The sequence below is a fragment of the Siphateles boraxobius genome, unplaced genomic scaffold (assembly GCF_051911475.1).
Source record: "Siphateles boraxobius isolate OS27281-9 unplaced genomic scaffold, OSU_SipBor_1 6, whole genome shotgun sequence".
NCBI classification, from domain to species: Eukaryota; Metazoa; Chordata; class Actinopteri; order Cypriniformes; family Leuciscidae; genus Siphateles; species Siphateles boraxobius.
This window is the reverse complement of record NW_027509186.1, coordinates 35,689,005-35,716,911: the sequence shown is the minus strand read 5'-3', so window position 1 is coordinate 35,716,911 and position 27,907 is coordinate 35,689,005. Positions and strand designations below refer to the sequence as shown.

General features: G+C 45.6%; 1 pseudogene across 1 annotated transcript in view; it reads left to right on the top strand.

The window, feature by feature from the left end:
• LOC143715723 (uncharacterized) overlaps window positions 1–27,907 on the top strand; it is a 78,383-nt pseudogene that overhangs the window by 29,202 nt on the left and 21,274 nt on the right. Inside the window, exons 10-18 of the transcript XR_013195877.1 lie at window positions 116–301; window positions 1,653–1,787; window positions 3,215–3,234; window positions 3,334–5,218; window positions 5,279–6,047; window positions 6,111–6,629; window positions 8,973–9,029; window positions 9,182–9,304; window positions 9,586–9,702. The product of XR_013195877.1 is annotated as an uncharacterized LOC143715723 (transcript). The remainder of the gene's footprint in view (window positions 1–115; window positions 302–1,652; window positions 1,788–3,214; window positions 3,235–3,333; window positions 5,219–5,278; window positions 6,048–6,110; window positions 6,630–8,972; window positions 9,030–9,181; window positions 9,305–9,585; window positions 9,703–27,907) is intronic.

Here is a 27,907-nt window from a genome sequence, read left to right as displayed (position 1 = left end):
CCAGGACATGTCCGCCGAGATGTGGATTCCCAAGAACTTGAAACTGGAGACACGCTCAACAGCCATTCCATTGATGTGGATGGTGTCATGTGTGCCTCTTGACTCTTTTCTGAAGTCCACGATGAGCTCCTTCGTTTTGGTGGTGTTGAGGAGCTGGTTATTTTCAGTGCACCATGTGGCCAGGTGCTTGATCTCCTCCCTAAAGGCAGTCTCATCGTTGTTGCTGATGAGACCAATCACCGTAGTGTCGTCCGCAAACTTGACGATGGAATTAGATCCGTACAGAGGCTTGCAGTCGGAGGTGAAGAGGGAGTAGAGAAACGGGCTTAGCACACAGCCCTGTGGTACACCAGTGTTGAGTGTAATGGACGTGGAGCAGGTGGAACCAGATCGAACATTCTGGGGTCTGTTGGTCAAAAAGTCCAAAATCCAGTTGCACATGGAGGTGTTGATGCCCAGGTCTCCAAGTTTGGCTATTAGCTTAGTTGGGATGACAGTGTTGAATGCTGAACTGAAGTCAACCAACAGCATGCGTGCATAGGTGTTCTTTTTGTCCAGATGTGTGAGCACAGAGTGCAGTGCCATGGAAACTGCATCCTCTGTGCTCCTATTGCTACGGTAGGCAAAGATCATTAGCGCTAAATACAATGTTTTTAATTAGGAAACAAGATTTTGGTCATATCCCCCATCCCTAACTGAATGTGAATTATTAGTAATTATACATTCTATACTCTTATCATATTTAATATTCAACAATATTATTGATCCGCCTCACTTTAGGTGGACGATGATGCAATTTTCAGAAACTAACTTTGTTGTATTAATTTCATGTTATCACTGTGAAGCTGTTTTTATACAATCTGTATTGTAAAAAGCGCCATATAAATAAAGTCAGTAACTTGACAATATTATAATATTACAATCTATGAAATGTTAGGCTACTTGCTCGCACACTAATGACAATATTGTCTTTTTAAACCTGAATTTTTTGATAAAGTTTGCATCATTGATTCTGTTTTCATGTTTATTACAGTGCATCTGATGTATTATTGTATAAAGTGCTATAGAATAAATGTGACTTGACACAATTGTGCTACTGTTACGGCGTCCTGCCCTGGTGATTCCCTGTACTCTCAGACCCGTGCTCTCTCTCCTGAGTACTGAGTGTCTCATACTTCAGCTCAGTATGGATCGTTATGCTCTGATTGCATTCCACCTGTTCTGTATGAACTCTTGTCCTTAGGCTATATCTGCCTCATTAACTCGGCGTCCTGTGCAAAGTATTGTTTCACCCCGTGTTGCATGTCTGAGCCTTCTCTAGTTATCTCTGATTGTCTGTGTTACCGATTCAAGCCTGTTACTAACCATTCTGACTGTCTGCAGCCTGCCTAGCGATCTGTGCCGGTTCCCGGACTCTGACTCTCGCCGTCCGCCCTGAACCTAGCCTGTCCCCGGCTTTCCTGCCGTCTGCTGCCCGTCCTGTATCAAGCCTGACTTCGACCCTGAGTTTTTCCACCGGCCTGGGCCCCAGACTGGACCTTTCAAGTTTATCTGCCTTGTGTTCACCTTTTCTGAAACGCTTTATGTTTGCTTGAAGTCAGTCAATTAAATTGTTGCAAATGGATCTGCCTGATATGTCTGATTCGTCACAGAATACTTCGCCAAACGAGGATCCAGCGACTATGACTGTTCTGTCGGCCGCTATCACCGCCCAAGCCTCTCAGCTGGCCGCCCATCACCACCAGTTGTCCCGTTTGACCACTATCACGGAGGAATTAATTTCAGCGGTACGAGCCCTGCAGAAGTCTACCGCGGAACCCGCGGCCGCTGCAACACCCACCGCGACGGCTCTTCCTCCAGACTCATTTAATGCTGCAAGCCCTAATCCTCACCTCGCGCGTCCTGAGAGATACGAGGGTGACCCAGGTAAATGCAAGGGCTTTATTTTACAATGTTCTCTGTATCTCGCCCAGCAGACCTCTCTACATGCCACAGATGCAAGCAAAATCGCCTTTGTATGTTCATTACTCACCGGACGCGCGTTGGAGTGGATCACCGCGGTCTGGAGATTGGATGGGTCCGCTTTCTCTTCTTATGGAGAATTTCTGGAACGTTTCCAAGCTGTCTTTGAACATGCCAAGGAGGGGAAAGGAGCAGAGGATCTTCTCTTGGAACTCCTCGGCTTTTAATACTATTCAGCCCAGTATCTTGGCGGATAGATTGGTCTCAGAATTTTCACTTGAACCTAGCTTGATTCTATGGATTGTTGATTTTCTTAGCTGTAGAATCCAGCAAGTCAGGGCAGGAACTTCTCTCTCTGGCAAAATGTCCACTTGCACAGGCTCTCCTCAGGGATGTGTTTTATCTCCTTTATTGTTTATTTTATATACTAATTCTTGTACCAGCACTTTACCAAACAGGCACCTTATTAAGTATGCAGATGATACTGCCTTGTTAAGTCTATTATATGATGATGAGGAGGAGCATGGGCCAGTTCTTGACTATTTCCTAAATTGGTGTGAAAAGTCTGGCCTCCTTCTAAACACTACTAAAACAAAAGAAATGTTTATTGATTTTAGAATGAGCCAATCATCAAATTCAACTTTTATCAACGGGGAGGCTATACAATAAGTTACAAATCATAAATATCTTGGCATTGTGATTGACCATAAGCTTAAATGGGATCTGTGGTCTGACCTCATCAGCACTAAGACACAACAAAGAATGTACTTTTTAAAGAAACTGTTATCTTTTAATGTTCATATCAAAATGCTGCAGATGTTCTATTGTTCTTTTATTGAAAGTGTTTTGGCTTTCTGCATCACCTGCTGGTTTGGTAATGCTACTGAGGCACAGAAGAAGTCTGTAAGAAAAACAGTAACAATGGCCAGTAAACTATTAGGGATCAAGTTACCAAGTGTGGAATGCATTTACAGGGAAAGAGTATTGAACAAGGCAAAATCCATTGTGGGAGATAAGAGGCACCCCCTTGCCTCTTCATTCAAACTGCTGCCTTCTGGGCGACGATATTGCCTCCCTCTGTTTACCAAAAATAGATCAAAATCTTCATTTGTGCCTCAAGCAATTAAGTTTTTAAACATGTAAGTTAAATAGGTAGGATACTTAGCTGGTCTGATATGCCTAATTTAGTAAAGTGCGGGGTATGGGTAAATATGTGTTAAGTGTATTAGTATGTGTCTTTGTATGTTTAAAGGTTCTCCTTTGGTGTATGATGTATGTTGTAATGCCTACCTGATAGCCATGCAAACAAATTTCCTCACGGGGACAAATAAATGTACTTAACTAACTAACTTAACTAACTAACTCTCACAGGGGAAATCACCCGCCTCGGAGTACTTGCTCAAATTCCGAACTCTCGCAGCCCAAACCAACTGGACGGAGAACGCTCTCAAAGTGGTTTTCCGGAGGGGTCTCAGCCACGAATTACAAGCGGAGCTGGCCTGTCGCGACGAGGGAAAGGATTTAGATCAGTTCGTTCATCTCACCATCCAGATTGACAACTTGATGCGCTCAAGTCGCGCCGGTCTCCGTTCAACGAGCGCTTCGCGCGTCATCACCGCACCGCGTGCTTCTAATTCTTCTGCTGACGCCTACGAGCCCATGCAAATCAACGCCTCACACATATCCGAGGAGGAGAGGGAGCGCCGCAGGACCCTGAAATTATGCCTGTATTGCGGAGGTTCAGGTCACTTTCGTCTGCACTGCCCTCTACGACCTGCTCTCAAGGATAAAACCTCGGTGAGTCTGACCCTTGACTGTTTAAACCCTCTTACCTGTAACCTCTTACCTGTAATGTCCCAACCTGAGACCGAAGCCATGCAGAAGTACATAGAAGAGGAGCTCGCAAAGGGGTTCATTCGTCATTCTACTTCTCCTATGTCGGCAGGTTTCTTTTTCGTTAAAAAGAAAGATGGGGGACTGCGACCCTGTATCGACTATAGATCACTAAACGAATGCACAGTTAAGTTCCGTTACCCGCTGCCACTGGTACCTGCCGCTCTAGAGCTTCTTCGTACGGCCAAATATTATACCAAGCTGGACCTGCGCTCTGCCTATAACCTGGTTCGAATCCGAGAGGGGGACGAATGGAAGACTGCTTTCTCCATAAGCACTGGGCACTATGAATATCTCGTTATGCCTTTCGGGCTTTCAAACAGTCCAGCTGTCTTTCAATCCTTCGTCAACGATGTTTTCCGTGATCTGCTCCACCGAAGTGTAATCGTCTACATAGACGACATACTGATCTATTCCGACACCCAAGAAGCCCACATCCAGCATGTCCAAGCTGTACTTCAAAGGCTCATCCAGTTCCAACTCTACGCCAGGATAGAGAAATGTGACTTCCATCAGACTTCCACAACCTTTCTGGGAGACATCATCAGCCCAGAGGGCGTGGCCATGGATGAGAATAAGGTAAAAGCAGTCGTAGACTGGCACCAACCCGCCACTTTAAAGGAGTTGCAGCGTTTCCTGGCCTTCGCTAATTTCTACCGTCGTTTCATCACAGGATTCAGCTCTGTAGTGGCCCCTTTGACAGCTCTGGTTCGGAAAGGCACGAAGCGACTTGCTTGGAACGAAGATGCTTCCCGGGCTTTCAAGCAACTCAAAGACAGTTTCACTTCTGCTCCCATTTTACACCATCCTAACCCTGAGCTGTCCTTCGTGGTGGAGGTGGATGCTTCGAACACCGGACTAGGAGCTATGCTTTCTCAACGTCAGGGCGATCCTCCCAAGCTGTATCCCTGCGCTTTCTACTCCAGGAAGCTGAGTTCTGCGGAGAGAAATTATGAAGTCGGAGACCGCGAACTGTTAGCTATGAAGTCAGCATTCGAAGAGTGGCGCCACTGGCTCGAGGGAGCTACTCACCCGTTCTCAGTTTACACAGACCACAAGAATCTTGAGTACCTTCGTACTGCCAAGAGACTGAACGCACGTCAAGCCAGATGGTCTCTATTCTTTTCCCGGTTTCATTTCATGGTTACTTACCGTCCCGGCTCAAAGAATATCAAGGCTGACTCTTTGTCTCGTCAATTCGATTCCGAAGCAGATGTTCCGGCTCCAGAACCTATTATCTGCCCTGATCTCGTTCTCGGACCTGTTCAGTGGGACATTGAGACCGAGTGCGCACAGGCCAAAGCTGACATCGAGATACCTTCTGACTGCCCTACTGGAAGAATCTTTGTGCCAGAAACACTTCGTGACAAGGTGTTAAACCACGTGCATGCCCTTCCCTGTTCCGGGCATTCCTGAATCACAGCCATGACCCAGCTTCTTCAAAACCGGTACTGGTGGCCCACGCTCACCCGAGACACGAGGGAATTTATTCGCCACTGTAGGGTCTGTAACACCCAAAAATCATCTCGTCTGCTACCAGCGGGACTTCTTCAACCTCTGCCTATTCCCCAACGGCCTTGGTCTCACATTGCTGTAGACTTTATCACGGATCTGCCTCCCTCAGAGGGTTACACCACCATTCTCACCGTCATTGATCGCTTCTCTAAAGCATGCCGGCTCATTCCGCTCACCAAGCTACCCACAGCTCTGCAGACGGCAGATCATCTGTGTAACTATGTCTTTCGGTTCTACGGGTTACCAGAAGATATTGTGTCTGACAGAGGACCTCAGTTTACTTCCCGCGTCTGGAAGGCCTTCTGTGAGAGACTACAGATCAACGTGAGTCTCACATCTGGGTATCTCCCCCAGGCCAACGGGCAAGTTGAACGTCTCAACCAGGAGATTTCCCTCTTCCTTCGTTCCTATTGCCATAGTCATCAGGAGGATTGGTATCGTTACCTCATGTGGGCCGAGTATGCGCAGAATTCCATTCGCAAGCACTCTACAGGGATGACTCCTTTCCAATGCGTCCTCGGTTTTCAGCCGCCACTGTTCCCCTGGTCTGGTGAACCCACCAGTGTTCCTGCTGTGGATGATTGGCTCAGGCGAAGTGAAGAGACCTGGAACTTGGCCCATACTCACCTCCAGCGTGCTATAAGACGCAGCAAGGAGAAGGCGGACCGTCATCGCAGGCCAGGACCTGTTTACCAACCCGGCTAGTGGGTGTGGCTATCCACACGAGATCTACGTCTCAGACTGCCCTGCAAGAAACTCAGTCCGAGATTCTTGGGTCCATTCAAGATCATCTGTCAAATAACCCCTGTATCGTTTCGCCTTGATTTGCCCAGACACATGCGCATCTCGCCAACGTTTCACGTCTCCCTGCTCAAACCGGCCTCTGTTCGTTCTGTAGAGAGGAGAGAGGATTCGGAGGATGCTGCTACCCAACCTATTCTATTAGAGGGTGAAGAGACGTATCAAGTACGTTGTCTACTGGACTCTAGACGTCGCGGTGGGCATCTTCAGTACTTGGTAGATTGGGAGGGCTTTTGCCCAGAGGAACGTTCCTGGGTCAACGCCAATGACATACTGGACCCGTCACTTACTCAAGATTTTCACAGCAATCACCCTGATAGACCGGCTCCTCGACCTCGTGGCAGACCTCGCCGTCGTCAGTTCCCTCGCGCCAGGAGGCGCTCGCAGGGAGGGGGCTCTGTTACGGCGTCCTGCCCTGGTGATTCCCTGTACTCTCAGTCCCGTGCTCTCTCTCCTGAGTACTGAGTGTCTCATACTTCAGCTCAGTATGGATCGTTATGCTCTGATTGCATTCCACCTGTTCTGTATGAACTCTTGTCCCTAGGCTATATCTGCCTCATTAACTCGGCGTCCTGTGCGAAGTATTGTTTCACCCCGTGTTGCATGTCTGAGCCTTCTCTAGTTATCTCTGATTGTCTGTGTTACCGATTCAAGCCTGTTACTAACCATTCTGACTGTCTGCAGCCTGCCTAGCGATCTGTGCCGGTTCCCGGACTCTGACTCTCGCCGTCCGCCCTGAACCTAGCCTGTCCCCGGCTTTCCTGCCGTCTGCTGCCCGTCCTGTATCAAGCCTGACTTCGACCCTGAGTTTTTCCACCGCCCTGGGCCCCAGACTGGACCTTTCAAGTTTATCTGCCTTGTGTTCACCTTTTCTGAAAGGCTTTATGTTTGCTTGAAGTCAGTCAATTAAATTGTTGCAAATGGATCTGCCTGATATGTCTGATTCGTCACAGCTACCTCCTTTTTACTCCAATAACTTCTCAGAAATGGCTAAGATGTCACTGCTAGTACTAGTGTTATGTTGATGAAACTATAGAGATGGTGATGAGAAATTATTTTTGCCATTATTTTTTTAAATGTGAACTCCATACATTGTACGACTAAGCTGGATTTTATTTATCCTTTAATTATCTCTAAAAATCACATTTTGTGGCATCTTCTAGTTATTATTACAAGAAATCAGTGTTATTATTTCTATATGAACATAGCTTTTTAGGTCAGTGGAAATGATCACCTCATTGAACACAGATATCTTTTCCTATTTTTTTCAATATGAACTTAAATGACACTCCTCCCCACACCAGCTACGAACACATTTCTGTCATGTATGCCTATGAAAGACAATGGAGCCAATCAGAGTACGTATGGGGCGGGGCGACACGTGCAGCCATGCCCCGTTCTGCAGGCTGCAGCCAGGTCCTTCACGACAGGTCCTTCTCGGTAAATTATTAACTGCAATGGTTTAATCCTGCGGTCATAGGCGGTGTTTGGAAGTTAATTTTTAGTGTATAAAGAGTAAAGCTGTTTGTTGTTAGGATGAAAACAATTTTTTAAAGTTACAGTTTTAGGATAATTACATTTTCAGGCTGCTTTGCCTCAGTGGTCTAAATGCGCTCGTCAATGTCAAAATTATCGACATAGCCAATCAAATCAAGGAAGGCGGGACTTACTGTTTTTCTGGCACTGTCATAAATTCGTGGAAAGAAAGATAAGTAATAGCTAGCTGTTTTACGATAAAAAAATTTTTATCAACCGTTATAGCCTATGTTGCAAACTACTTGGCAAGAAACATTTGCATTTTCGACATATTCGACACACGAATGAAGAGTGTTTGCACATTTAAAATAAAAATATTATTTACAAATGTTTAAAATTGATTACTTAGACCTCGAATGTCTTTTACCATTTGTATGTATTCATTCAATTAAATACCTTTTAAAATTTTTATTATTTAAAACCAAAAATTTTTTTGCCTGACGTGATCTCAAAGAAAGTGAAAGTTCGTTTTTGTCAGGGGCCATTTTGTGCAAAAGAACTGCATAACGTTGTTAAAACAGCAAAGAGAGTGAGTATTAAAGATTATCGCTTTATAGGCTCAACAGCATGCGATAAGTTTGATTGTAGTAGGCTATGTATTGGTACCTACACCGAAAGAAAGACGTTTATCTTGTAGTGAGGATCGTTTATGGCAGTATCACCTAATATAGCTACAATGAAAGTTAGTCATTGTCCATTTAATCTTTGAGTAAGTTAATTCTGTTTATTAGCATACTCAATCACATATCTGTTTGGGTTATTAAATATGAAGTACGAACTGTGGGGTACAGGTGAAATTTAAATAGAATAGTTTATTTTGTATTTGACATTAATGACACTATAAAAAATATATAAATATTAATAAGAATTATATCACCATTCTGTGAAAGTGTATCCAGGTAGGGGGCAAAAAAAAAATCTTGGTTTTTATAGTTAAGCACGTTTCCAAACACAAGATAAGAGAACATTTTCTTGTTTATTAATTAACTAGAATGACAACCACATTGTATTACTAACTAACTAACAGCCTTAAATTTAGAAGACTCACAACCACATTTATGATAAACCTTTGCTGCATAACATATGAATGTCTGGATTCACTGGACACTATATGCAACAGTCTGCAGATTTTACAGTTGTTTGTTTGGTTTTACAGTTGATAACGTGCACTTCTTAACGGTTATGCAAAACTCTTCTCAACTCTCAATAAACTGTGAAAATGATGTGGATGGATGTAAGATAAGACTCATCTGATCCATATGCAGCTTCAAAATGGATGACACACAGACATCCAGTAATGGAGATTTTTGTTCAGAAATCAGGTAGGCTACTCTTTAAAGACTTGAAATGTAATGATGCTCCAGTAAAATATCACATTGGTGTCACATGTTTGGGTCTCAGGTACTCAATTTAAGTAAAGATATCCCAATATTCATTCACATTCATTCATAAAGCTGTTTCTTAACTGTTTCAGTTCAGTTCATCATAAGAGAAAAGAATCTCCAGAGCCCAGCTGTGTGTCTATGAAAAGTGATCAGTCTATGGATCCACCACTACGTTTTAACAATAGAAACACATCATCTGCCTGCAGATACAGGTAATATGTATGGAAACATACAGATCAGTATTGTATAGATGATCAGTATTATATACATTGTGGAATGAGATAGGAAATTGATAGTGTGAACTATATGTAGCCATTTAGATTGTCATATGAAGTTTTTTATGTTCATGAAGCGGTTTAAAAAAAGCACAAATTACATGATACAGCTTTGTACTTCTGCTCTTTGTGAGCCTTCTGTTCTCCCTGACCTAAGGACATTATGTTTGAATATAATAAAATCTGCTTTATAAAGCTATATCTCTAAACTCTTACAGTTCAGTCCATCATAAGAGAACAGAATCTCCAGAGCCCAGCTGTGTGTCTATAAAGAGTGATCAGTCTATGGATCCTCCACTACGTTTTAACAATAGAAACACATCATCTGCCTGCAGGTACAACTTTTTTGCAAACATATTCTAAATATGTATGTAACATTTATAAAACTTGCATAGGTAAATATGCCTACATTGTTTCGCACAGGATTTTGTGAAACTGTGGTGGGTGGACCTCGGTCCCCCTAGGGGGGTTCGGAGGTATTAACTTGATTACATGTAAATGGTTGTAAGTTGTAGGCTGTATGGGTCGCGTCAATTAAAAAAGAAAAATGAAAAAAATGGGTCGATTTAAAAAAAGTTTGAAAACCACTGCCATAGGATGCCGACCTCTGCTAATAGGACAACGTAAACATTGCTATAGGATATTTTTAGTTCCCCTCACTCCACAACAAATACTTTAAATTTAACGGTATTCAGAACAAAACAAAAATGTAAAAATATAGCTATTATCAAGCCAAAACAAATTAACTTAAAACAAAACTGAAACAGAAACCTGCTTTGGGCTCATGTAGCCTACCTCTCTCATTAGGTAGGTATCCAAATGTTTCCATGTACGCCATGTATGGATGCTAAACTATTATGTATACTAGGCTTTGTACTTTGTTCAAATATTCACGTAAAACATCATTCTTCAAAAATGTGCTTGGACGAACTGCCCATTGTACTACTACGCACTATTTAAATTGAGCAGTGTAACTTTTATGTGTTCGATAATGAACAGACTGGGATCTCAAGTTCAACATAATGACCCGTCACAGAAACCAGGGACACAAGTCGGCAGCACAACTTTCGAGGAAAATGAGAAAGAAGAGTTTTTTTTTCAAAATTGGTGAATTTCAATTTTTTGCAGAATCTGTTAATTGAAATCACGAAGAAGCCTCTCCATGTTTGAGATAGCAGTATTGGTATATTTAAAAGCTTACATTTTGAGGTTGAAATCGGCTTGTTTTCGGAGATTCTAGCATGCAGTAGGGGCGTGGCGTGTCATTGTCTGTATGTATTTACATACTGAATAACCCGGCGCTTTTGCCCCCGCCCTCCAAGTGAACCGCATGGCTACTTATTATGCTGTGCTCTGGCCGGCTCTATCTGATATCAACATTCAATGAAGATTGATACCGCAAAGATTGTCGCAGACGAGCTGAACCGTGGCAGTTACACCGAAAATGTTTTCGCCGCACTTCGTGGGCTCTGGAAACTGAACCGGAGGTATGGGCGCGGCCCGCGCGCCCTCAGTGCTTGAATACGGCGGCTCGGCTCGCTGACAGCGGTGGCTGGCTGTTTCATATGTGACGTCCCGATTGCTTTGAATGGGGAACGTTTTGTGAACAGGGAACAGAGTTAATGGACTGGCAACAATCTCCATAGAACATGAACTGGCACAGAGAATCGTAATAAAGGATGCAGTTAAGACCTTTGCTGCGATGAAGGCCTGCCGTGCGCGTTTCTGAAATGTAAGTTAACCTCATTTGCTCTTTAGTCTTATTTAAGATGCTGAACCTGCTGATGATGTAATGTGCTTGCGGACATTTCATTTGTGTGTGTATACGCACATAAGAAAGTGGTGTAAAGAGATTTGCAACAATCATTTGAGGAGGTGAAATGTGATTATTTGGAAAATTCCTGTCATGGCTGCTTAAAGAAAAATGCCAACAGGCATTTGCCTCCTGCATAAACTTTAATATTGTTGACATTTTGGGCACACGAGCGTTGCGCACTATTTGCGTTGTATGTAGGCCTATGGCTTATTGGTCTTTGTGTGTTGTTGCTGGTTTTGCGTTATATGTATATGGCATATTGGTCTTTGTGTGTTGTTGCTGGTTTTGCGTTACATGTAGGCTATATGGCATATTGGTCTTTGTGTGTTGTTCCTGGTACGTTGCAAATAGAGGGGCGGCACAATTGTTTTTCGCCTAGTGCGGCAGAAGTGCATTCATTCGAAGTGCAAAAAAGCTGTAAAGCACAGGGGGGAGCTTTACAGGGGGTATGGCTTATCTAAATGAGATGTAAATGAGCCCTATTGTCACTCCTGTAAGGTTTAGAAGTGGAGTTCATATTTCATATTGGAAAGTTGCTTATAATTTAATATGATTTATATATGAGTTAATTTACTAGAAGTATATTTACAATGTTTAGTCAGTTAATTATTTACATATTTATGTGTTTACATATTTAATACATTAGGGATGTTCTGCTGAATTTGCCTCTCTGATTCACTCACGTTTATCTCAGTCTAAGCTCTTGCTTCTGATTGGTTATTGGAGTCACGTGAAAGGCTGTTGAAGGAAGTGTTGTTGTTGTGACGGTGTTGAGTAAAAGTGCCGCTTGAGAAAGTCTTCTGTCTCTATTCTGCTGTTTATTATCATAAAGAGTGATCTACCACCACATACCGAACCCTCACGTTACATTTGGTGGCAGCATGGTGTTATTTTGGTGGTTTTTGCACATTTGGTGAGTTTTATTCCTACGACCTGTGGATGCGGTCATTTTTTTTTGTGCTATCTGGATTTTACACTCTTTGAGAGCAGTAGATTACCTAAAAACTAGTGTGGAGATATTAAGGGACTTTTGCTGTATTTTTATTTTTTTATTTTTTTCTACTTTACGTGCTTTTTGTGAGTTTTGAACTGGACATTTTGTCACCATGTCGGCTGATGAAAGTGAAACTGGGCTGCAGTCTCCCCCCACACGACGACGGCGAGATGCTAACGTTACATCAACAGGTGCTGTTTTTCTAGCCACATGCGCTGTCTCCAGTGCCCTGAAAATTGATCTTCCACCTGCTTTTAAAGGACATGGGACTGAATCATTCACAAGTTGGTCTCGACGTTTTGAAGTGGCAGTGCAGGCTATGAGTTCAACTGATATAGATCTGCATACGGTGATGGCTTCCGTCCTCCCTACTCGCCTAGCAGATGCTGCATTTCTGTATTGGGACAGCCTTCCTTCTTCGATCCAGAAGGAGAAACTCTTCCAGACACATGTGAATGCTCGACTTCGTCGACCAGGTGAAAGTTTGGATGTGTACAGTGCAGACATCACTCGTCTTGTATTAGAAGCCTTTCCCAACTATGACCACAATGCACTAGAGGGTGAAAAATTTCGCCGCTTTGTTGCTGGCTTGGACCCAAATCTTCAGTCAAAAGTCCATGAGATGGGATGCATGCAGTTGAGCAGCTGACTCTTATTGTCAACAGCTTACAAAGCGAAGTACACCTATTACGAGAGAAACACAGCTACCTGGCTCAGTGTCTGGACTCCCAAACTGAAAGGTTTTCCTCCGACGATGCTCGATTCAGTGCACGCAGTGTCTCTCCACAACCCTATCATAACAGACAACACCGCAGAGACACTTACTCGCCTGAGCAGTATCATGGTTGTGATCCAGGGTCCTGCTAGTGTCCTCCTTCCCCTGTTACTCAGAGAGACCGTCAATGGCATACAATGACAGACGTGACCAGCATCGCTCTCCCTCACGCCAGTCCTATCAGTACTCCAGGTATGGTCGCCATGACAAGGATGATACAAACAGATACATACGCAGCCCTAGTCCTGCTCCACGGGGAAACAGGGATGCCAGTCCACACGCTAGAGGCAGTGTTCGCTTCAAGTCACCTGAAAGATATCCGCACTCTGACTCCAACCGTCAGGGAAACTTCCATTAGCTGCTGTTGAGGGGCAAACATCAGCTATTGTCTCACTGCCCCAGAAGGATTCCCCCAAGTTACTGCCTGACAAGAATGACTCACACTCTGATGATTCTGTCTCTTCTACAATCTTGGCTATTGTTGAGGGCATTGAAGTGTGCACTTTAATTGACTCTGGTTCTACTGTTTCCTTTGTGAGAGAAGATTTTCGTAACTCTCACCCAGCATTGAAAAAACGCCCCATGACACCCTCCTCTCTGCCAGCTCGCTCAGTCGATGGACAGTGCCTGGACATTTTAGGCAAGTTAACGATTGGTATCAGACTTGGACATCAGGTATGGGAACAGGACTTTGAAATTCTCAGAGGTGCTTGCCAGCCAGTCATTCTTGGTTTCGATTTTCTGCGGAAACACCATGCCCTCCTTGACATACACAACAAAATGCTGCAACTTTGGGACATGAAAATTCCCCTCCTGCCCAAAGGACATGAAGTGGCCACCTGCTGTAATGTGTCTGTGCTAGCGCCCACTAAGATTCCAGCTATGAGTGAAACCCTCATCACAGCCTGTGTGTCAGCAGCTACACCTGCTTCTCCCATGCCAACTGACTATTATGGTGTTCTCATGCCCAACCCATCGTGTCACATCATTGTGGCACATTCTCTCAGTGAGGTTCAGAATGGTACACCTGTGGTTCGAATCTTAAATCCCTCCAGAAATGACGTGGAGCTGCATTCAGGTCAACACCTGGGTGAGTTTCATTCTGTTTCATCTGTTGACATCATATCAGGGGAAGGGACAGGGTGTGCAACCTCCCCCATGCATGATATAGCTCCATCTGTCCAGATAAATGACAGCGACCTGTCACCTTCCCAAGTTCAGTCTCTGAAATCACTGCTTCAGAAATACTCCGCAGTATTCAGTACACACTCAGAGGACAGAGGTCGCAAAAGCATTATCAAGCATCAAATCCGCACTGGTGAGGCCACACCAATTAAAGAGAGAGCCTACAGAGTGACGCCAGAACAGAGAGCTGAAATACAGACTCAAGTTGACAACCTGTTAAAGGCAGATGTCATTGAAGAAAGCTACAGTCCCTGGGCTGCGCCAGTTGTTTTGGTGCGCAAGAAAAATGGCACATGGCGTTTCTGCCTGGACTATAGGAAACTTAATACAGTGACAATCAAAGATTCCCACTGTAGGGAAGCCAACCAGTTGGAGTGGAAAAGGGAAATGACGTGCTGTACAAAAAGTTGATGCAAAATCCAAAATGGTGTTTTATTGGAAGGTGCTAAAATATTTACAGTGCAGGAGAAAACAAAAATAAATAAAAACTGTACAAAAAGAAAAGAGAACCGCAACAATGTGCTAATTTTGGCTAAACCAAATGGCCCAATGTTCACAACACTGCTCAGTATTCAATTTCTCTGAGTTCACAATCAGAACTGAAATTCTTTCATCCAGCAAGCCTATTTATAGGCTGAAGCCCCGCCTATAGGGCATACCAACCACAGGTACAAACGAAAACGTTTGTACCAATCAATTTAATTAATATAAACACCCAACACAACTCTTAAACCTCCAAAACAGCTAAAACCACAAAAATTAACAGAGAAAGAGTTTAACAACAAATTATATGGCAAACACAACTGTTTCTAACTCCCCCCTCCTCTGACATCCCACCAAAATGGTATCTTCCACAGGAAGTGATGTGGCTGTTACTATAAAAAACAGTTTAACCTGGATTGTGGGTTTGGTTGTACATAGTGTGAACCGGGAAGTTTAACTGCAATAAGGTTTGTGGAAGATATGTGGAAAAATAAAGGTAATTATCATATGAATTATTGTGTGTTCTGGCATTCTGTTCTTTTAGAAAAATAATGACAAACTTCAAGAGAAACTATAAAGAGTTGAAAATTATAACAAAATACAGCAGTAACAAACTTTAGACTGAACAAAACAAAAATCCATAACACCTTCCTGATGTGTACACAGATGTTAATATTGCCGGCAATGCACAGTATCAGTGAAATGGGTGTATGTTTGTAAGTCCAAGTTTATAGAGTCACCAGGTTAACCTGTGACATTTCTCCCCCCTTCCTCAGACACCTGAGGTGTCCTAGAGAGGTAATCTGCTGTACAATTTTGTGATCCAGCTTTGTACAAAATTTCAAAGTCAAATGGCTGGATGGCTAAAAACCATCTGGTGATACGAGCATTTGTGTCTCTCATACGGCCCAACCAGGCCAATGCCCTGTGATCAGTCTCAAGTGTGAATTTGCGTCCCACCAGGTAGTACCGTAAAGCGTCCAATGCCCATTTAATTGCCAGACACTCCTTCTCAACTGTGGAATACCTGGATTCACGGGGAAGGAGCTTTCTGCTGATGTAGGCAATCGGTTGGAGCTGACCTTGACCTTCCTGAAGCAGTACAGCCCCAATGCCATGCTCAGAAGCATCGGTCTGTACAGTGAAAGTCTTATTAAAGTCGGGACTCTGTAAAACAGGCTCTGTGCATAAGGAGTCCTTTAGGTCCTGGAAAGCCATCTCACAGTCCTGAGTCCAGTCAACTTTATTCGGCTTATCTTTTTTAGTTAAATCAATTAGGGTAAAGGCTCGTTCAGAGAAGTTGGGGATAAAACGCCTGTACCACCCCACAAGTCCAAGGAAAGAACGGACCTGTTTCTTGGTCACTGGCCGTTCTGCATTCTTGATGGCATCCACTTTCCCCACCTGTGGACGTATTACTCCATGACCCAGCACATACCCTAGGTATTGTGTCTCAGTCCTGGCTAGGGTGCACTTGTCTGGGCGGATGGTTAGACCAGCACTCTTAATTCTCAGTAGCACGTCCTTCAGATGACCCATATGCTCCTGCCAAGTTTGGCTATAGATGATTATGTCATCTAAGTATGCTGCAGCAAACTTCTCAGTCCCCCGGAGGATCTGGTCCATCATCCTTTGAAAAGTAGCCGGAGCTCCGTGAAGCCCAAAGGGAAGGACACGGAACTGAAAATGTCCAAAGGGTGTTTTAAATGCGGTCACCTCCTTGCTCTCCGAACTTAGTGGAACCTGCCAATATCCCTTGCAGAGGTCAAGTGTGGTGAGATACTTTGCTCTTCCAAGACTCTCCACTACCTCATCCACTCTTGGCATGGGATACGGGTCAAATTTGCTCACACTATTGAGCTTGCGGAAATCCAGACAGAATCTGAGACTGCCATCCTTCTTAGGCACTAGGACAATGGGATTGCTCCATTCACTGGTTGAAGGTTCAATTACATCAAGGCTCTGCATGGTCTCCAACTCCTCCTTCATAACTGGCAGAAGTCTTTCTGGGACCCGGTATATTGGCTGACGAATGGGTTTGGGATCTTTGAGAGTGATGTGATGGTGGATGACGTTTGTTCTGCCAGGTGTCTCCATAAAGAGTTGGGCTGGGATGCATTGTAGAAGTTCCTGCCTTTGACCATCTTCCAGGTGCTCAAAGTTCAGCTGACTGTTTCCCTGACGACCAGGCAGGTATTGTTCCTCTATTTCCTCCTCTCCCTCCACGGATCTCACGAACAAAGCAGTTGTGGTTTCCGCCACTTCCTCAGATGTAGGTCCTTGTTGTGTGGAATGAGCATACCACTTCTTCAACATGTTAACATGGAAGATTTGCAAGGGCTGGGTCCTGGATGGGATCTCGATCTCATATGTCACAGGACCCACTTTCCTCTTTATTTGGTAGGGGCCCTGCCACTTAGCCAGCAGTTTATGCTCACTCGTTGGTAACAACAACAAGACCTTTTCACCTGGCTCAAATGTACGGGATCTGGCTGTTCGGTCGTACCAGTCTTTTTGACGTTTTTGAGACTGCAGGAGATTTTCTCGTGCAAGGACTGTTGTCTTCTGCAGATGCTCTCTCATCTTTAATATGTAGGAGAGAATGTTTTTCTTTTCTGGTTTATCAGTGGCCTCCCAACTCTCTCTCAGTACATCCAGAGGCCCTCTGACATGGTGAGCATACAGCAGTTCAAATGGCGAGAACCCTGTAGATGCATGAGGCACCTCCCTATATGCAAACAGGAGGAATGGAAGCCATTTGTCCCAGTCCTTGCCCGTTTCAGAAACATATTTCCTCAGCATGGTTTTCAAGGTCTGGTTGAAACGTTCAACAAGACCATCAGTCTGAGGATGGTAAGGGGTGGTTCGTACTCTCTTTATGCCCAGCAATTGATATACTTTTTGTAGGGTGTGGCTCATGAAGTTTGGACCCTGATCTGTGAGCACTTCCTGAGGTATGCCAACCTGAGAGAAAAAGCGTAGGAGTACAGTGGCTATTTGCTTAGCTGTGACCTCTCGTAATGGGTATGCCTCAGGGTACCTGGTAGCATAATCACAAATAACCATGATAAATCGGTTCCCTCTCTGACTCTTTTCCACAGGCCCAACTACGTCAACTCCTATTCTCTTAAAAGGAGTGTCAACTACAGGAAGTGGTATAAGGGGTGCGTAGGCAGGAGTACGGCCAGTAGTGAGCTGGCATTCTGGACAAGATTTACAGAACTCCTTAACCTGTTAACCTTCAAGGCCACTTTTGAAAAATCCCCAGAAATGGCATACCCAAACTTAAACAGATACAGTTCATGAACCCTTTGCACTAAAAGCACAAGTATGATCTCATTTGAAAGCTGACACCTAGTAGTTTATTGTAAATGTAGAAATAATTATTGTCATAATGAAAAAAAAATGTTTAAATAGCTTCAAAGTTTTGTAAAGTTATTAGAAATTTATTTTTATGAAACATCTTCATAAAAATAAAATTGAAGTTGGCCCTGGAGCAATCTAGAAATGCACTGCAGCTAAAGCCATATGTGTGACCATTTTATATTTAAAATCTGAAAATGATAAGTCTAAAACTCTGTATTTAGTTAAATGTTTTTCAAGATCATGTCAAATTACTTTATTTTGATTAGACTCTAAAATGCAAACTGATGTTTAGTCATCTTCTGAGTCATCTATTCAGTCTATTGTCTCTATTATTTTGTGGTGCAAACGAGCCCCATTCAGTGTCAGTCTCCCCCTGCACACATTTACACCTCTCCAGACTGGTTATGGCTCTAAATATGCATTTCTTTTGTCTGCATTATAGCTACTAACGACTGGCTATTCACAGGCTATTCATAGGGTTTCAAACCCTAATTTCTTTTATCAAAGTTCTCACTAAATATTTGAAACTGGTATCAAATGCACTGAAATATTTCAGTAAGCATTCCTATTTAGAAAAAAATCATAAAACAATAACTGCTGGTGGCAGGTGCACCTGGGCTAGCTAGCATGTTAGCTTAGCACACCATCAATACACGACCATTTATGAGATTAAAACCATGTTTGTGCTCCAAACTTACTTTATAACGCAAGTCGAGTGTTTTAAATAATCTTCTGTGATCTAATTTGGCTTCAGATTAAAAAAAAATCCGACGGAAAATTTATTATTTATAGTGTTCTGCACGATGATGAAATCTATATCGATTAGCATTACATTATAAATATAATCTATTATTATGAAATACCTGGCATGGCTTGAAGAACACAGGTAACTCAAATATCATTGCAATCATGTTTATTGTCTTCAAAACATTTTTATCTGCATGTTACAGCGATCTCTGTCAGCTACTTTCTGTATCAGTGACGTCCTGGAATGTCACATGACTATGGGTCTTCTTCTTGGTCCATATATGGACTGTTATTGTGCATATAGCGCCCTCAGGCTATTCGTATGAATTGAAAACACAGCACATCTCAGTAAGAAACGATCATAATGATTACATCTGACGCTCATAATTCATATTAAAGGTATCGACTCATTTTTTCATTTCATAACTCCTGACACAAATTAAGACATAACTGTCACTATAAGTTTCTCAGAATACAATAGTGGTCAAATACTGAATCTTGAGTATTATATCTTTTTAATGATGTATAGTTTGTCAAGGTATAACATTAAATCTGATAGTAAATTTGAACTAAATAAAAAAAAAAACCGCTTCAGTGCGCCGACGCTCTGGCAACGGTTAACAGGTTAACCTCACTGTACATCTTTGGCCAGTAAAATCTTTTTGCAATTCGCATTAATGTCTTCATAAAAGCCAAGTGACCTGCCCAGGGTATAGAATGCCCAAGTTCTAATACCTCCTTCCTGTATGCCTTAGGTACTACCAGCTGCAGTCCGTCTTCCTTACTCTGTCGGTACAAAAGACTATTTTGTACTACAAAAGTCTCACCAAGCAAAGACACAACACCCTCATTTTCCTCAGCCTGTTTTAAACATTCAGTCAAGGTTGAATCCTCACGCTGAAGTTGGGCTAGATTACCAGGGACAACTAAGTCTGCTTCAGTGAGTTCGGGTTCTTCTGCCCCTTCCTCAGCTTGCTCTGAAGTTTCCAACAACCCCTCAACCCACTCCCTGCGTTTCTGCAGCCTTTCCTGCTCTGTAGGCCGTGACTCACCTAAACTAGTCGCAGAGCTGAAGGGCATTTCTTGCAGTGTTTCTGGTGTTATTTCTTGGGGCTGTGGAACCTGAGTAAGCTGCTTTGCTTGGGCTCTCGTGACAACACCACACCATACAGTCTCTTGCACCAATTCAGCTAATACAGGGAAGTCAGTACCTAACAGTACAGGATAGGGCAGCTTGGTAGCAACACCCACATTCATCAGATATGACTGATTACAGACCTCAATATAAACCTCAGCAGTAGGCAACTCAGTGCTATCCCCGTGCACACAACAAACTGTTACTACATCTCCTTCACTCCAGGAATATCTGGGTATATATTGGGACTGTACCAGAGTATGGGAACAACCTGTGTCCACCAACGCTGAAAGGGGTTTACCATTTAACAGTACAGTGATGACTGGTTCCCGATCGGGCTGTGTTCTTAACTGTTCTGGCCGGGGCATATAACAAAGACCAGTTGTCTTGGGCTTTTTGAGCAGGCAAAGGGGCCTAGTATGACCTGGCTCACCACAGTTATAACATACAACAATCTCTCCCTTAACTGTGGTCTGGGGCATTGTGGCTGATGTTGGTGGTTTAGAATGAATGGGCTTGAAGATTTTAGGGCCACTTTGAGAGTTTGAACCCACCCCCAACCCATCAGACTTACCCTTCGAAGAGTGGAGAATGCCAGCATATCGAGTAGTTCCAGGTCCCTTCCGTGCAGCAATGTAGGCCTCAACCAATGTTGCAGCCTCTGCAGCAGTGTCGGGATCTCTTTCCTTTACCCAAGTCCTCACCTCAGGATACAACACTCGCAGGAACTGCTCCAGCACAAGGGACTCCATAATGTCCCTCTTATTACTTTGCTCATAGTGTACCCATTTGGAGAACAAGTCCTTCAGTCGGATGTAGAGTTCCGTAGGGGTCTCATCGGCAGGGGTACTAGAGGATCGGAATCTCAACCGGTATGTCTCTGCACTGATTTCATATTTTTTTAAGATTGCAGCTTTCACTTGGTCATAGTCTCTGGTATGTGAGGGATTTATAGCCACAAAAGCACTTCGGGCCTTGCCAGTTAGCAAGGGAATAAGACGAACGGCCCAGTCGCCCCTTGGCCACTGATACACCTCTGCAAGTCTCTCAAAAGTTGTAAGGTAGTGTTCAATATCATCACTGTCCTCCAGCTTGGCTATTCGAGGTTCATGGTCTATCACCCGCTTTGCAGCTCCTTCCGAAGCTCCATGTCTTGTCCGCTCCATGTCTAGCTACATTTGGGTGACCTGGTGGCTGAGGACCTTGTAATTTTGCTCGCGGCGAGAAGCATCCCTCTCCTGCCTTTCATCCCGATCCTTTTGGTACAGCATAAATGACTGGAACATTTGTGCCAGCGCTGTGATGGCAGCATCTCCACCAGTGGCTGGGATTTCCCGCAGGCAGCAATCTCTCCTCGTCAACACCTCCAACAGCACCTTGGTCCATTACTGCATCTGTGCCCTCTACAGGCTGACCCCTCGTTTTGGGTGGCATCTAAGCAGGGCATTACCTTATGCAGGCACGTCACTCACTGGTGGGAGGATCCCACTTCTGACACCATATGTAGGGAAGCCAACCAGTTGGAGTGGAAAAGGGAAATGACGTGCTGTACAAAAAGTTGATGCAAAATCCAAAATGGTGTTTTATTGGAAGGTGCTAAAATATTTACAGTGCAGGAGAAAACAAAAATAAATAAAAACTGTACAAAAAGAAAAGAAAACCGCAACAATGTGCTAATTTTGGCTAAACCAAATGGCCCAATGTTCACAACACTGCTCAGTATTCAATTTCTCTGAGTTCACAATCAGAACTGAAATTCTTTCATCCAGCAAGCCTATTTATAGGCTGAAGCCCCGCCTATAGGGCATACCAACCACAGGTACAAACGAAAACGTTTGTACCAATCAATTTAATTAATATAAACACCCAACACAACTCTTAAACCTCCAAAACAGCTAAAACCACAAAAATTAACAGAGAAAGAGTTTAACAACAAATTATATGGCAAACACAACTGTTTCTAACTCCCCCCTCCTCTGACATCCCACCAAAATGGTATCTTCCACAGGAAGTGTTGTGGCTGTTACTATAAAAAACAGTTTAACCTGGATTGTGGGTTTGGTTGTACATGTCACAGTGTTGGGTTTGTGTTCCCCAGGTGTCCACTAGATGTTCTCCCTCCCCACGGTGTCATCCACTTTATGAACTGCATTCCCCACAATCCTTGTCTGTACCCATCACTGCATCATTGCACTCAGCTGTTCCCCATCTTCATTGCACTCAGCTGTTCCCCATTTTCATTGTTAGTTCTGTGTTATATATACCTTGCCTGTTTAGTGTTTGTTACGGAGTCCTTGTTATTCATCACGTCACTTTTGAGGTCTGTTCTGCTTTGTGCTAGTTTGTTTATTGTTTTATGTTTTTGGATTGCTACGTTGGTTTTGACCCCTGCCTGGACTGGATTTATGTTTTTGGATTACCCTAATAAATACTGCAAATTGGATCTCTCTGTTTCCCGTGTGTGCAACGTGACAGAAGGACTCCGTCATTAGAGATCCAGCAGTATGTTTTGCAACATCTCTTCCCCAGCCACCGAGCGGGAGAGAAGGGAGTTGTTTAAGGGGACCCGGTTGGTAAAGTTCCGTGGGACCCGTGGAGGTCACCGCAGAGGAGGTGAAAGGGAGATGTATCACGTCTCGTCTGCCGAGTCAGAGATTGTTCACATCCCGTCTGCCCAGTCAGAGACTGTTCACGTTCCGTCTGCCCAGTCAGAGATTGTTCACGTCCCGTCTGCCCAGTCAGAGACTGTTCACCAGTCAGAGACTGCTCACGTCCCGTCTGCCCAGTCAGAGACTGTTCACGTCCCGTCTGCCCAGTCAGAAATTGTTCACGTCACGTCTGTCAAGTCAGAGACTGTTCACGTCGCGTCTGCCCAGCGAGAGACTGTTCGCGTCACGTCTACCCAGCGAGAGACTGTTCGCGTCACGTCTGCCCAGCGAGAGACTGTTCACGTCACGTCTGCCCAGCGAGAGACTGTTCACATTCCGTCCGCCTTCCTGGACCTGGACTATCTGGTGCGTCTGGCTCGGATCCTGGACATGCCCGTGTCTGCTGTTCCGGAGCCGGAACCAGTGTCTGCTGTTCCAGAGCCGGAGCCGGAGGCAGAGCCAATGGCCGTTCCAGAGCCGGAGGCAGAGCCATTGCCGGTTCCAGAGCCGGAGGCAGAGCCAATGCCTGTTCCAGAGCCGGAGGCAGAGCCAGTGCCGTCTGCCTTCTTGGAACTGGACTATCTGGAGCGTCTGGTTCGGATCCTGGACATGCCCATGTCTGCTGTTCCAGAGCCGGAGCTAGTGTCTGCTGTTCCAGAGCCGGAGGCAGAGCCAATGCCTGTTCCAGAGCCGGAGGCAGAGCCAATGCCTGTTCCAGAGCCGGAGGCAGAGCCAATGCCTGTTCCAGAGGCAGAGCCAATGCCTGTTCCAGAGGCAGAGCCAATGCCTGTTCAAGAGGCAGAGCCAATGCCTGTTCCAGAGCCGGAGGCAGAGCCAATGCCTGTTCCAGAGCCGGAGGCAGAGCCAATGCCTGTTCCAGAGCCGGAGGCAGAGCCAATGCCTGTTCCAGAGCCGGAGGCAGAGCCAATGCCTGTTCCAGAGCCGGAGGCGGAGCCAATGCCTGTTCCAGAGCCGGAGGCGGAGCCAATGCCTGTTCCAGAGCCGGAGGCAGAGCCAATGCCTGTTCCAGAGCCGGAGGCAGAGCCTAGGCCTGTTCCAGAGCCTATGCCTGTTCCAGAGCCGGAGGCAGAGCCAATGCCTTTTCCAGAGCCGGAGGCTGAGCCAATGCCTGTTCCAGAGCCGGAGGCAGAGCCAATGCCTGTTCCAGAGCCAGTGCCTGTTCCAGCGCCAGAGCCAGTGTTTGTTTCTGTGTTTGTGTCTGTTTTTGTGACTGTTACAGTTCTTGTGGCTGTTCCTGAGCCGGTGTCTGCTGTTCCTGGGGCGGTGTCTGCTGTTCCTGGGGCGGTGTCTGCTGTTCCTGAGCCGGTGTCTGCTGTTCCTGAGCCGGTGTCTGCTGTTCCTGAGCCGGTTTCTGCTGTTCCTGAGCCGGTGCCAGTGTCTGTTCCTGAGCCTCTGACCTGGCCACCCGAGGGGTCTTCACCGCCCTGGCCGCCCGAGGGGTCTTCACCGCCCTGGCCGCCCGAGGGGTCTTCACCGCCCTGGCCGCCCGAGGGGCCTGCATCGCCCTGGCCGCCCGAGGGGCCTGCACCGCCCTGGCCGCCCGAGGGGCCTTCACCGCCCTGGCCGCCCGAGGGGCCTTCACCGCCCTGGCCGCCCGAGGGGCCTTCACCGCCCTGGCCGCCCGATGGGTCGTCTGCTTCGCCCTGGCCGCCCGATGGGTCGTCTGCTTCGCCCTGGCCGCCCGATGGGTCGTCTTCTCCGCCCTGGCCGCACGATGGGTCGTCTTCTCCGCCCTGGCCGCCCGATGGGTCGTCTTCTCCGCCCTGGCCGCCCGATGGGTCGTCTTCTCCGCCCTGGCCGCCCGATGGGTCGTCTTCTCCGCCCTGGCCGCCCGATGGGTCGTCTTCTCAGCCCTGGCCGCCCGATGGACTGTCTTCTCCACCCTGGTCGCCCGATGGACTGTCTTCTCCGCCCTGGCCGCCCGATGGACTGTCTTCTCCGCCCTGGCCGCCCGATGGACTGTCTTCTCCGCCCTGGCCGCCCGCTGGACTGTCTTCTCCGTCCTGGCCGCCTGATGGACTGTCCGCTTCGCCCTGGCCGCCAGCTAAACCATCACCCCCTGTTCTTGTTCCCCTCCACGGACCTGGCCCCCCATCCCTCCCCCTGAGCCTTTACTGTTCTGCCTCCCATCCTGGACTCTTGTTTTGTTTTGTGGTCTTTGTTGTCTTGGAGCGTCTGGTAGCCGCTCCGTAGAGGGGGGGTTATGTAGTGTTGGGTTTGTGTTCCCCAGGTGTCCACTAGATGTTCTCCCTCCCCACGGTGTCATCCACTTTATGAACTGCATTCCCCACAATCCTTGTCTGTACCCATCACTGCATCATTGCACTCAGCTGTTCCCCATTTTCATTGTTAGTTCTGTTATATATACCTTGCCTGTTTAGTGTTTGTTACGGAGTCCTTGTTATTCATCACGTCACTTTTGAGGTCTGTTCTGCTTTGTGCTAGTTTGTTTATTGTTTTATGTTTTTGGATTGCTACGTTGGTTTTGACCCCTGCCTGGACTGGATTTATGTTTTTGGATTACCCTAATAAATACTGCAAATTGGATCTCTCTGTTTCCCGTGTGTGCAACGTGACAGTACATAGTGTGAACCGGGAAGTTTAACTGCAATAAGGTTTGTGGAAGATATGTGGAAAAATAAAGGTAATTATCATATGAATTATTGTGTGTTCTGGCCTTCTGTTCTTTTAGAAAAATAATGACAAACTTAAAGAAAAACTATAAAGAGTTGAAAATTATAACAAAATACAGCAGTAACAAACTTTAGACTGAACAAAACAAAAATCCATAACACCTTCCTGATGTGTACACAGATGTTAATATTGCCGGCAATGCACAGTATCAGTGAAATGGGTGTATGTTTGTAAGTCCAAGTTTATAGAGTCACCAGGTTAACCTGTGACACCTCTTCCGAGAGTCGACGACGCACTGGATGCCTTGTCGGGCTCTGCCTGGTTCTCTACAATGGACCTACAACATGGCTATTGGCAATTCGAGCTGCAGGAGGAAGACCGTGAGAAAACAGCATTCACAACAGGTAGTGGCCTTTATCACTTTAAAGTTATGCCAATGGGTCTTACCAACGCTCCAGCCACATGCCAGCGCCTGATGGAAATGGTACTTCGTGGCCTCCCATGGAAAACCTGCCTAGTGTATTTGGATGATGTCCTCATCTACAGCCGCTCTTTCAGTGAACATCTCCAGCACCTAGAAGAAATTCTCTCCAGATTCCGGTCAAGTGGCCTGAAGCTGAATCCCTCAAAATGCTGTTTTGCCAGGGATCAGGTACAGTTTCTGGGCCATGTTGTATCCAAAGACGGCATTCAGCCAGACCCGCGCAATGTGAAAAGTGTCCAAGACTGGCCTACTCCACGGTCAGCTACAGAAGTAAGAGCATTTCTGGGACTTTGTTCATATTACCGCAAGTTCATCCGAAGCTTTGCACATCACAGTGTCCCTCTACACGCTCTCACAGAGAAGAATGCACCTTTCCAATGGACTTCTCAATGTCAGGATGCATTCACTTACCTGAAACATGCACTCACAAACCCTCCAGTGGTTGCATTCCCTGACTTTACTGTGCCATTCTCCCTTTACATAGATGCTTCAGGCTCTGCAATTGGTGCTGTGCTTGCTCATAGACAAGGGGATCAAGAAAAAGTGGTTGCTTATGCTAGTCATGTTCTCACAAAAGCAGAAAGAAAATGGTCAACATATGACAGAGAATTTTGGGCCATTGTCTGGGCCGTGCGACATTTTCGCCACTACCTTTACAAACAACCGTTTGTTATTGTCACTGACCACAAACCTCTCCTGGGTCTCAGAAAAATACCCATTGACAATGACAGAACTGGTCGTCGTGCACGCTGGGCCCTTGAACTTGATCCTTTTGAATGGACTGTAATTCACAAGGATGGCCACAGTCACCTCAATGCAGATGCAATGTCACGTCGCCCTGCTGACATCAGACCAACTGAGCAGAGCACCTCCTCCAGTGCTTTTGGTAATCCACCCTCTGACAAGAGACTGTCTAGTCTGAGTCCTGTGAGTCTGTCTAGTCCGGTCAGTTTTGTACATCACAGCCTCTGTAGTACTGATACAAAGCCAGTTTGCTGTAACCTGACTGGACCACAGCCTCCTCCCGCCTCCTCACAGTGTGTTCCACAGTCTGTCTCCTCCACATTTGTGCTTCAGTTCTCTGAAGAGGATTTTAAAAAGGAACAACAGCGAGACTCCATACTATCAGAGGTTATTAGCTGGACAGTTAAGGGACAGAAACCACCATACTGGCGCATGAAAAAACGCACACTTGTTGAGAAGGCACTTTGGCACGAGTTCCACAGACTTACTTTTCTTAATGGTGTACTCTGCCGTAAAGTTTTCAACCCATCCACAACATCAGTGCTCCATCAACTGATTGTCCCTCATGCTTTGAAAGACACTGTTCTGCAGATGCTGCATGGAAATCCTGTAACTGGTCATTCATCTGCTGATAAGGTCCTGAAACGTGCTCAACAGCTGTGCTACTGGCCCTTTATGTCACGTGACGTCAAGATGTGGTGCAAGCAATGTACTCCATGTGACGCCAGACGGAGTCCCACACCTCATCAGAGAGCTCCAATGAAAACAATTGTTGCTACGGAGCCATTCCAAAAGGTTGCGGCTGACATACTTGAGCTTCCCATCACGAGTCGTGGCAACAGGTATGTGCTTGTTGTCCAAGATTATTTCTCCAAGTATGTCAACCTCTATGCCATTCCGGACCAGCGTTCCATAACAGTTGCGAAATGTCTGTTTGAAAACTTCATCTGTGAACATGGCATCCCGGAAATGCTTCACACTGATCAGGGACGTCAGTTTGAATCTGACCTGGTGAAACATCTGTGTGACCTGCTGGGCATGCAGAAAACACGAACCAGCCCATATCATCCTCAGTGTGACGGCATGATTGAGAGGTTCAACAAGCCTTCAAAGTTTGCAGCCACGAAGAGCTACACCTTATCTGGCCAGGGCAATATTCTCTCATTGGTCCCTCCCACTGCCCATCCACAACCCCGACCACAGCCCCAATCCCGCTCTCCCCTGACTCAGTCTTGCTCTGCCCCCTCCTTTGGCCCAGTGGGCCAGTTTGTCACTGTCACCTCTTCCACTCCTCAGGCTCCTGGTTCTTTGCTACGCCCTGGGAAACGTCCAGTTAGACCTCCCAGATTCCTTAAGGACTATGTTCTGAACTGATACAGTTGCTTTATTGCTGTGGTTACTGTTACTTGTTTATTTGATGGAAAACGGGGACGTTTCTTTTGTGGGAGGGGGAGGAAATGTAAGGTTTAGAAGTGGAGTTCATATTTCATATTGGAAAGTTGTAATGC